Source organism: Macaca nemestrina, chromosome 8, assembly GCF_043159975.1.
Source record: "Macaca nemestrina isolate mMacNem1 chromosome 8, mMacNem.hap1, whole genome shotgun sequence".
NCBI lineage: Eukaryota > Metazoa > Chordata > Mammalia > Primates > Cercopithecidae > Macaca > Macaca nemestrina.
The window spans coordinates 146,887,688-146,897,851 of NC_092132.1; the positions used below are offsets into that span (position 1 = coordinate 146,887,688).

A 10,164-nucleotide genomic window follows, 5' to 3' on the forward strand; every position below is an offset into this window, starting at 1 on the left:
TGCTGCATGTTAGTGTATCTCATCTTTCTTTTTGTCCTCTACCTTCCCAGGCACCTTGCAGTAGTTTCTGTCTCCATCCTCCCACCCCAAACTTGCACTGTAAATTACAGAAAGCAATGGTCATCTCTAAGCTAACTCCCTCACCAGAGCAAGAAACAGACGCTCGTAGTGGAGGGAAGACTTGCTCAGGACACCACAGCTGATGCCAAGATCTGGACAAGAAAAGTGGCCAAGGAAGACACACAATAATCACAACTGCCCCAGGACTCCAGCCTCACAACAGAAGCCTCTGACCTGCAACTGGAATTCCTACCTCTCAACAGACTTCTGCCTACATCTGAATGTGGGACTGGCTACTTTGAGTGGTCTCTCTGGAGAGGTGTGCCTTCCACCTGTACATCCCAACACAGCAATGTTCCCAGCACTGTGTACCCTCAGTAGGTTCCTCCTACTCAGCACAACACCCACTGCAGGGGATCCCAAGCCCAGCTCTGTCCTCACATCTCCTCCCCAAACTGTAGTAAATTTTTTTCATATCCACTCTCCCTTCCATGCAGATAAAGTGTTGACAAACCACTGAAAAGAAAAGTCTTAGACTGTGTGATCTTGGGCAAGTTATTTAACCTAGCTGAGTTTTGGTTTCCACATCTGCAAAACGGAGTTCATAAACCAAAACGGGTTTAAGGATTAAATATGTTATGTTAATAAAATGCTTTGCAAACTTTAAAACATAATACAAGTTTAATTATAATTTTCTCCTACCTAATGCCTACCCCTTCATGGGAAACATCTCTTTCTTTAATCAGTCCTAATGACAATAATCAGTTATGTGGACTTGAGTAATGTTTGCTCTCATTTGGACTAAAGGAGCCACGCTTCAGATCCTGCGCCTATGTTCCTTGCCAGGCTTCTCCATCAGCTTCTCCTTATTTTACAGCAAACGGTGAAAGCTCTGCAGGGTCCTCTGAAAGGCTCACAATTCGGTGTTCCTCGCTTCAGACAGATCCCACCTCTAAGGTAGCAGGGTCTTTCAAAATGGAGTGCCCTAGTGATGCCTGAAAAATGGAAAGATGTTTGTATGAAGCCAAAAGTCTGAGGAGGAAAGCAAGAGAGCTCACCATGTGGATGAAATCTCCACCTTTCCCAGCTAAACATCAACATGAAGTGGGTTTGATTCCAAGCCCTCAGCCTCTCCTCCCTTCACCCTCTCAATCTCCCATAAGATCCCATTGTTGTTGATGTAACTACTGACCAAATCATCTTTCCTCCCTCGGGAATAAACAGGTGTTGGTCCATGTGTCAGGGGTGCAGCATGATCAATACCTATCGCCTGGTCCATCTCTCCAGGCACCCCTGCTCCCCTACCCCACATGACCTGGTCCAACTCTCACAGTCTCTTCAGGTGGAAGCCCTGTCCGGGCAAACTCAAGCCACCACTGTGATGAGTGGCACCAGGTCTCTGGTCAGGGCAAATAAAAGAATCTTTATCTCTACCCTAGTTTATACTGATCATGTGAGTCAATAGATTTGGTCCTCACATCATCCAATTCATTGGGGGAAAGCGGAAGAGTCGAAGATAGTGACCTAACAGGACTTTTGACATCATGAAGACACAGCAGCCAGTTACAGAGGAATTTCTTTCACCTTTTTAGTAAGTTATTTTGAGGTATAGTGATGACCTCTGAGTAGTCCCCCTAATCCTTAACCTTCCAACTGTTGATTTAGGGAGAGGAAAAAACTAAATAATGATAATAAGAAAGGGCCATGGTATTGGTATTTACCGGGTAGTACCTGGAAGATGGCAAAAAGAGCAGTGAGGAAAACGTGGAGTCTCATTGTTAAAGAGCTGAGGATCTTGTAGACCTGATGGGAAGAAACAAGAAGACAAAGTTAGACAGCTAAGGCTCTGTCAGAGGAACTTGCAGTGATGTGAAGATTATACAGAGATCAACATCTCACTACTCCAAGATCCTGCTCCTCCATCACAGCAGGGTCCACCTCTCCTGCTCCCTAACTCCCAGCTGACATTTGCCCTGGTTTTCCTCAACACGTGGGTATGACGCTGTCCTCTAACCACCTCGGAGGAGAATGGTATCAAGGTGACGTAGAGGCCTGTAGGCAAGTGGTGGGGCTGAGAGTCAAGCTGTCAAAACAACAGAATAAGGAGGGTCCTTCACAGGTGAGGAAAGTAATTGGAAAAGATTTTGAGGCAAGTTGGCTAGATGTTTCAGACTTCTTAAAAGAATGATCCAATATGGCAGTTGGTTCATTACAACCTCCCTAGAGAATCTTCATTAAAGGAAGAAAGAGTTGGTTAAAAGTTAGTGGAAAAATAAGTCAGTCCTAGAATTTGAATGTTGTAATTTGCTTGCACCTAAATCTATTATTCTTCCAATTTTAAAAAATAATACTTACATATTACAAAATTCCAAATAATAGAGAAATGTAAAAAAAAAAAAAAAAAGAAACAGAAAAACGAAAGTAGAAAATCCCCGTAGCGTCTCCCTTCAACTATAACCACCATTTGTCATTCAAAGCATTTTAATTCATTCCCTTTGCAAATAAATCGTGTAAATATCTATCTTAAATTTCAAATACAGGATCATACTTCATAGCCAGCTCCATTGCATGTTTTTCATATTTAAATATTACCTCAGAGGTTATTTAATATTTGTTCATCTATATTTGCCTCATATATTTATATGACTGTACAAATGTCTTTAAAAATGTATATGCCTACTACTTTGTAAAAATTCCTAGAAATGGAATGTCAAAAGCTATGCATATTTCAAATTTTATTTTTATTCATTCATTTATTTATTTTTGAGATGGAGTCTCACTCTTTCACCCAAGGCTGGAGTGCAGTGGTGTGATCTCAGCTCACTGCAACCTCTGCCTCCCAGATTCAAGCGATTCTCCTGCCTCAGCCTCCCGAGGAGCTGAGACTACAGGCACATGCCACCACACCCAGCTATTTTTTGTATTTTTAGTAGAAATGGAGTTTCACTATATTGACCAGGCTTATCTCAAACTCCTGACCTCGTGATCCACCCACCTCAGCCTCCCAAAATGCTGGGATTAAAGGCATGAGCCACCTCACCTGGCCAATTGCCCACTTTAGAAACTGTTCACCCACTTTTTTCCTCTTCCTGAAATGTATGGAAGTATCTTTTAACTATCAATATTCTTACCAATACTAATTATTATTAATTGTTTTAATCTTTGTCAATCATATCAGTGAATATAATATTCCCGCTTGTCTCACCATACCTTGTAAGAATTATTTCTGAGAATAAGCTTTTTTTGAATGTTCATTGGTTATTTTTATTTCTTGTTAGCTATTTTTCTGCTGGGTCACTCATCTGTACTTACTGATTTCTAAAACTCTGTGCATATTTAACGTCCTTTATCGTAGGTATTGCAAGAATTGTTTCTGGCTTACTTTTTACTTTGTGTTTGCTCATCTAGCAGCCAAAATATGCACAGTGAACACTTTTTATGTAGTTCATGTTTGATTTCCCTAAAAGACATTTGTTTTGTGTGTTTACCTAACTATTTCTCTGTTCCTGTTAGTTTTTCAGCCTTAGGATAAAGGCTGTTCTGAAAAGTCATGCCAGACTTGTCTTCCCAGCAATGACGTAGAAACTGTTTCTTACTGCATCCAGAAGTATAAATTTTCTGAGCCTGCAGAAATGTCGTCACTCGCCATATGCTATCTCACACCAAAGGCACATGTCTGGGTTCATGTCACCGTTCTCTTAGAAATCTGAGTCTGTACAGTAAAGAAACAAAATTATGCAGGATTCTAAGGAATTTAAAATGCTAGGCCCATCTTGATTCTGGAGGACAGCTGAACATCCTACAGAGAACACACAGCACATTCTGCACACTCATTGCAGGGCAAACGCCAACCTTGCCACGTATCAAATGCCCAGGCATTCCTAGCTCATCCAATGGATTCCATTCTCCTCTACTTTCCTGTCTCTCCCTGTGCCAGTACCATGTGCTTTTAATGAATGTAGTTTCTACCAGTCTTTGTCAGAATTCATGGCTACTCTCTACGATTCACTCTTACAAAATAACTTTTGAATTACTTTATCAAGTTAAAATAATTTCATTGCTTCTTTAACTGACATGAAATTGAAACTACAGGTTTTAAGAAAAAAAAAAAGATATGTGGACTATTGAGCCTTCCTAAGAACAGAATTTTACTTCAAATATTTTTGTCTCATTTTAATGTATCTTTTTGGTATTCTTCAAGAAGTTTCTTCATATAGATCTAAAACATTTTGTAACTTAATTATAAAAATAACTAATTTAAATCATTATTTTTATTTGAGTCACATTCTTCTTTCATTATATTTTATAATTGGATACTGTTTGCATAGAGAAAGCTATTGATTTTGTATATTGAATGTATCACTAGCCCACAGGTTGAACTCTTACTGGTTTTGATTTTTTTGTAATTACTTCTCAACAGTTTTTCAGTCACAAAATCATACATTTGTAAGTAATTAGCATTTTGACTTCTCATCTAAGTGCATTGATTAACAATTACTAAAGCCTTCAGGGATCATCTAACACAAAGTACTCACTTTACAAATGAAGAAACCATGGGCACATGAGAAATGTCAAGATAGCATTACCCAGTAAACCTGGTAGATGTCCCTTACATTTGCAGAATTCTCTCTCAGTTACCACAGTACAAAAATTGCCTCCTTCTCTTCCATTTATTCCACCTCTTCTTTCTTGTCTCTCTAATTCTTCCCTTCTCATGTCAAATACCAACTTCCTTAATGTTCAAAAACCAAACAAGATATTTAGTTTTTTTTAACAAACAGATGCTTCAGTTGTTTTTCAATACACGTGATTTCTTCTGTAAAAGGCTTTGATTTTTCTTCCAGAACTTGATTAAGAGTTTCAACTCATGCATTAAGCACAAGTTGTAGTTAAAGCCCAAATGTCCTTGGGGATCAGAAACAAATCTGTCTCTGATGAAGGAATTGAGAGAATTTTAATGACAGCCCACACACAAGAAAAAACAGTGCCTCTGTTGCCCTTGCACTGAGCCTACCCCATGTAGGCGTCAAAATTGGGGTGATTTACTTCAAACCATGATTTCCACTTAACAAGTTAGAGCCAGAGAAAAGCTGCTTTGGATCTAGGAATATTTAGGGCCACTACTTTTTGTAAACCCTGAGGGAAATCACTGGGGGAAAGTGAGAAAAATTAAGTTCAACATAATGATGGTTGACATTTTAAGGAAAGAAACATAGAAGAGAAGTAGGGGGAAAGGGAGAGAAAAAGAAGGAGAAGAAAGAAGAGAAAGAGGAGGAAAACAGAGGAGAACAGAGAGTTATATTTTATGTGAATCTCTTGCAAAATTCTTCTGCACCTTGGTGCAGTCAAGGTCCCTGAGTGCTTCTCATCAGGGTACACTCGAGAAAAGAAGGTCACTGCACAGACAAGCTTGGGTTAGAGCACTGCTATTCTCTTATCTTTGGTGAGAAAACAAAATGCCAGCTGTTCTCTCCTTCCCCCAACTCTCAGGCCCACAGAAGCCTGAGCTCATCAGCACTCTCCTTGACACATCAGGTCTTACTGAATCAACCTTCTCTCACTAGAAAAAGAACATTGTCGCCTTGTCACCATGAGCCTGTTGTATCCTCCATATTTGCTAACCTATTATTTGTTGAGACTATGAGTTTTTAACCTCAGGCTGGGTTTGTTTACTCTTTGTGTTCTCAGCATTGAGTTCCTCAGTTCGAACCAGACAAAGAATAACTGTCACCTAAAAGTATAAAACACCTTTTACAAAACCATAGAAATGCAGTTTCATCTGTCTTCTCTGTGCTAACCCTTTATGTCTCTGAAGACACCAGTCATGCTCTCCTGAACATTCCCTTCTTTGTTCTGAAGAGCCCCAGAACTCACAGCTGCTCCTCAGACAACGTTTGCTCAATCCCACACCTGCCTCTTTGTTCACTTCAGGGTCATTTCCCATTTGCCAATGTCCTCCTAGAAATGCGAACACAAGAAAGTCTATGTCATTGTAAGTCAATGAAAGAGAAATATTGCACCCTCCATATTTAGATATGGGGCTTTTGGTCTTCTGTAATGTAGCTGTGAGCGTGGAAATGAGTGTGATTTTTTTGCTCATCGTCAGGGCTTGCCTCCTGGTGCTTATGAGCCCTGACGATGAGCAAAGAATCGTACTAAGTGTTTCACATGCTCATCCTCAAGACAGTCTTTAGATGTCCTAAGAATGATTGTTCTAGAGTTGAAGAAACAAGACTTCGTCTCTAATGAGTTCAGAAAATCAACTCAAGCTCATGTTACACCTATGCTCAAAACCAACGTACAGTACCACTTCCTGTAGCCTAGACTCTTCCATAGGAAAAGCTTCAGGGAACTTGAGAACATTATTCAGCAAATATGCAAAACGCAGGAAGATTGGGGGTACCTAGGTCCTGGCTCTGAGTCTGCTTCTGGTTTACAGGTCATATCACCTCTCTGTTTCTCAGGTCCCTCATCTGTGAATGACAAAATAACCTCATCTGTGATGGGGTTAGATGATCTCCCAAAGTCACTTCCCAGATCTGGAACCTGTGGACCTGCAGGCTTCTAAGAGTTGTGCACATGCCACAGGGAAGAGGCACGCCACAGGGCAGAGGGAAGTGAGATGTGCATGAGAATGAAGTGTTCTACTTGCTTCAACTACATTCCTGCCTAAGTATGTAGTATTAAAAATAGCTGGTCTGGAACGTACAGCCCAGCACCAAATCCTCCCCAGTCTGCAAAGTGCCAAGCACTCAGTTACCTCCTTTCCCACCTGTGGACAGGAAAGGGGCTTGCTCAACCTCTTCCTCATTCTTGAATGATTGTTTCTGAATGTGCCGCTAATAGCCTGACCATGTTCTGACCACACTGGTGCTAGTGAACCAGAAACACTATTGAGTCAGCAACCTCCAGGCTAGTCTCATGTGCCTGGCAGTGGCCCAAGCACAAGCATTAGGCACCCCATTAGCATTTGTAAATGTGTTTTTTTCCTGCAGTGGACTTGGCTACTAAGTAAACGTTTTGGGAAACGGAGCCTACTAACATGCTGGAGTGCTTAGCATAGTCACCGCTTCTCAGGAAGGTCAAGAGAAAGCTACTTTACCGCAAAGAGCTAAGCAGGCACTCAGATGTACCAGCAATGTGAAGGGTGTAAAACAACCAAAGCTCTGTCTCTGGACAAGAGACTACACAAGCGATGGGAAGGTGTCAAACAACCAAAGCACTACCTCTGTGCAAAACCTTCCACAACGGCTGGGCCAGCTTTTCACGCTGCAAGTGGGAAGGCTGAGACTGTGAGAGCTAGAGGACATGGAAAAGATGACAAGAATGGGAAAGGAACTTTCCACGAAATTACGGAACTTCATTAGGATTAAGATGGTAAATAAATGGAGAATGTAAGATCTCTGAGTGGAGAAGTAAGTGAAAAGGAAAGAGTATAAAGTTCTAGAAAAAAAATTAACAATAAGGAATAACTCCTGCTTAAAGTACTTCTGGGGGAGACAGACCTTGAAACAAAGTGTTTAAACATAATCGGACCCAAGTTTTAACCACTGAATGAGCAGTGGAATAAGAGGGCATTGCAGAGCAATGTAATTAATTCCTCTGAGAAGAGGCGAGGAGTTTTGATACCTTCAGTGCTTAGGAGAGTGCCTAGAGGGTACTTTATAAAAATGCATTTGGAATAGACGAATTAAAAAAGTTTTTGTTTGGAAACCACAAAAATCATTGTGAATCTTATTTTGAAATGTTCATTTAAAAAAAAAACCAGTATTTTCTTTTTTCACATTGTTGTTTTCTTTTAGTGTGGCTCTAGTGACACTACTTGACTATGAATTTTTGGGCAAGTTCCTTCTTATTCCTGGAGCTTAACTTCCTCATCTGGAAAATAACAAGCCTGGATTAGATGATCTCTAAGATCCTTCTGACTCTGAGATGCTAAGCATTTAAGCCCAGTACTTACTCCTGGGGACACTAAGCACTGATGAATAAGTCCTCAGCAGAAAGCTGCCTTCAATACTAAATAAAAGCCAAATAATCTACTTCCCAAAGCAATTTTCTTTTTTATCCCTCCTGCTAATAACAGGAAATAAACTATTCAAAATGTAGAATTATCTGCCTTAAGTTGGGTTGGACACCAATCTAACATCCTGGCCAGGAAAATAATTTAAAAGAAGAGTAGTGAGATTTTCCTTAATGTATTTTAAAACGGTAGCTAGAGTAAAAAGTTAAACAGTGAGGAATAAGCAGAATAAATAGATATATTAGTTACAATGAGACAAAAAGAAATATAACTATGTATGTGAGAGTTTAGCATTTTCAACAATGAAGAAATTTTGGATATTTTAATCACTAGTATAAGGAAACCAAGCATTTGGCAGAAAAAAAAACAAAACTTGATTCCTAACTTACTCCTTGCACCAAAAGACACTAATAATAGCAAAAGTTTAAATGTAAAAATAACTTGCTGGGCACGATGGCTCACGCCTGTAATCCCAGCACTTTGGGAGGCCGAGATGGGCAGATCACGAGGTCAGGAGATCGAGACCATCCTGGTTAACAGGGTGAAACCCCGTCTCTACTAAAAATAAAAATAAAAATAAATAGCTGGGCGTGGTGGTGGGCACCTGTAGTCCCAGCTACTGGGGAGGCTGAGGCAGAAGAATGGCATGAACCTGGGAGGCGGAGCTTGTAGTGAGCCAAGATTGTGCCACTGCACTCCAGCCTGGGTGACAGACCGAGACTCCATCTCAATAACAAACACTGGACTCAAACTGGAAAGACCTCAGAGGCCATTTAAAATGACACACTGCATGGCTGCCACGTGTGTGCCAAGAACAGAGCTAAGAACTTCAACGCCCTTACCCTTTCTATTCCTCAGACAATCCTGTGAGGTAGGTGCTATTGTTGTATAATAACTGTTACGCTTATTCTTCTTTAGAAAATGTGGAAACAGAGGCACAGAGAAGTTATGCCACTTGCTCAGTATCTCAGAGTCAGCACACGGCAGAGCTGGGATCTATCGCAATTCTTTACCACATGCCTCCCAAGGAGGCACTTCCTAGGAACTGCGTGCTGCCGGGTCAGCCCACTTTTCTGAGCCTCTGAGCCTCAGGAAGCTTGCATGAGTTAACCCCTGAGGTCTTTTAAATTCTTCATGAGTAGGTTGACACGCTGCTCTGGCAACTTCCCTCAGAGGCCTAGGGAGGAGCTCAGATCCAGAGTGGAGCTTGAGCTGGCAAGAAGTCATGGGGCACCAGGGAGTAGTTCCCGGCTGCTTAGCTGTCCCTCCCTGACCACCTCCACCCAGTTTGCATAACAGCAAAACAGTGTTCTAATCCATTCAGGGACAGGACACTTACCTCCCTGCTGTATCCTTGCTTAAAGACAAAAGGAGGCTGTTACACAAAGAGACAGACTGGAAAAACCAGAAAAATAGCCTCTTCTCTGCCTTCCAGTAGGTCTATTTCCAGGATCTAACTTAGCCTCACCCGGAAGGGTTAATTTGCAAAGGATTCTAGGAATTAGAGTCCTGCCATTGGCTTCCTAAGGAGAGACTTTGCTAGGGGTTGTGCAGAGTAGTGCGGCGATGAAAGCCTTGAAAGATTAGTTAATGTATACAGTTCATCCCACAGGCACGAGCAGACAATTAGACAACAAATAACAACTGCTTAAAGCTGTCTTAGCCTAAGCTGCGTTCAGAAACAGTCTGTCAAAATTTCTCCAGGCTCTACAATACCTTCGAATATCAAATTTTTAACCCCAAAGTCCATGTAATTCATTCAAGCAATCACCCAATATTATTCAAATTTCGTGTAATTCACTCAGGCAATCACCCAATATTATTGAAATTTTAATCTTCTCTTTGAATACTCAGTCTCCATGTAATCTTTTCCAAATCTATAGTGCTAAATGCTGTCAATTTTGGAATGATTCCTGCCTTTATATCTTCAACTCCAACCACCCAGCTGAACTCCAGACTCCGGAACACATGTCCTGACGTGTCCACTATAATCGCCGACAGGTTATCTCACTCCTAGTGTCCAAAACCAAACTCTTCATTGTACATCTCCCCAGCTTGCAGGCACCACGTGCACATACAGGTGT

At 41.1% G+C, this 10,164-nt stretch overlaps 1 long non-coding RNA gene across 1 annotated transcript; it reads right to left on the bottom strand.

The window, feature by feature from the left end:
• Positions 1–722: 722 nt before the first annotated feature.
• LOC139355944 (uncharacterized) lies at positions 723–9,663 on the bottom strand. Its single transcript, XR_011607283.1, has 3 exons — positions 9,420–9,663; positions 1,782–1,863; positions 723–1,055 (listed from the first exon to the last, which is right to left on the bottom strand). It is a non-coding gene; the product is annotated as an uncharacterized lncRNA (long non-coding RNA).
• Positions 9,664–10,164: the final 501 nt, after the last annotated feature.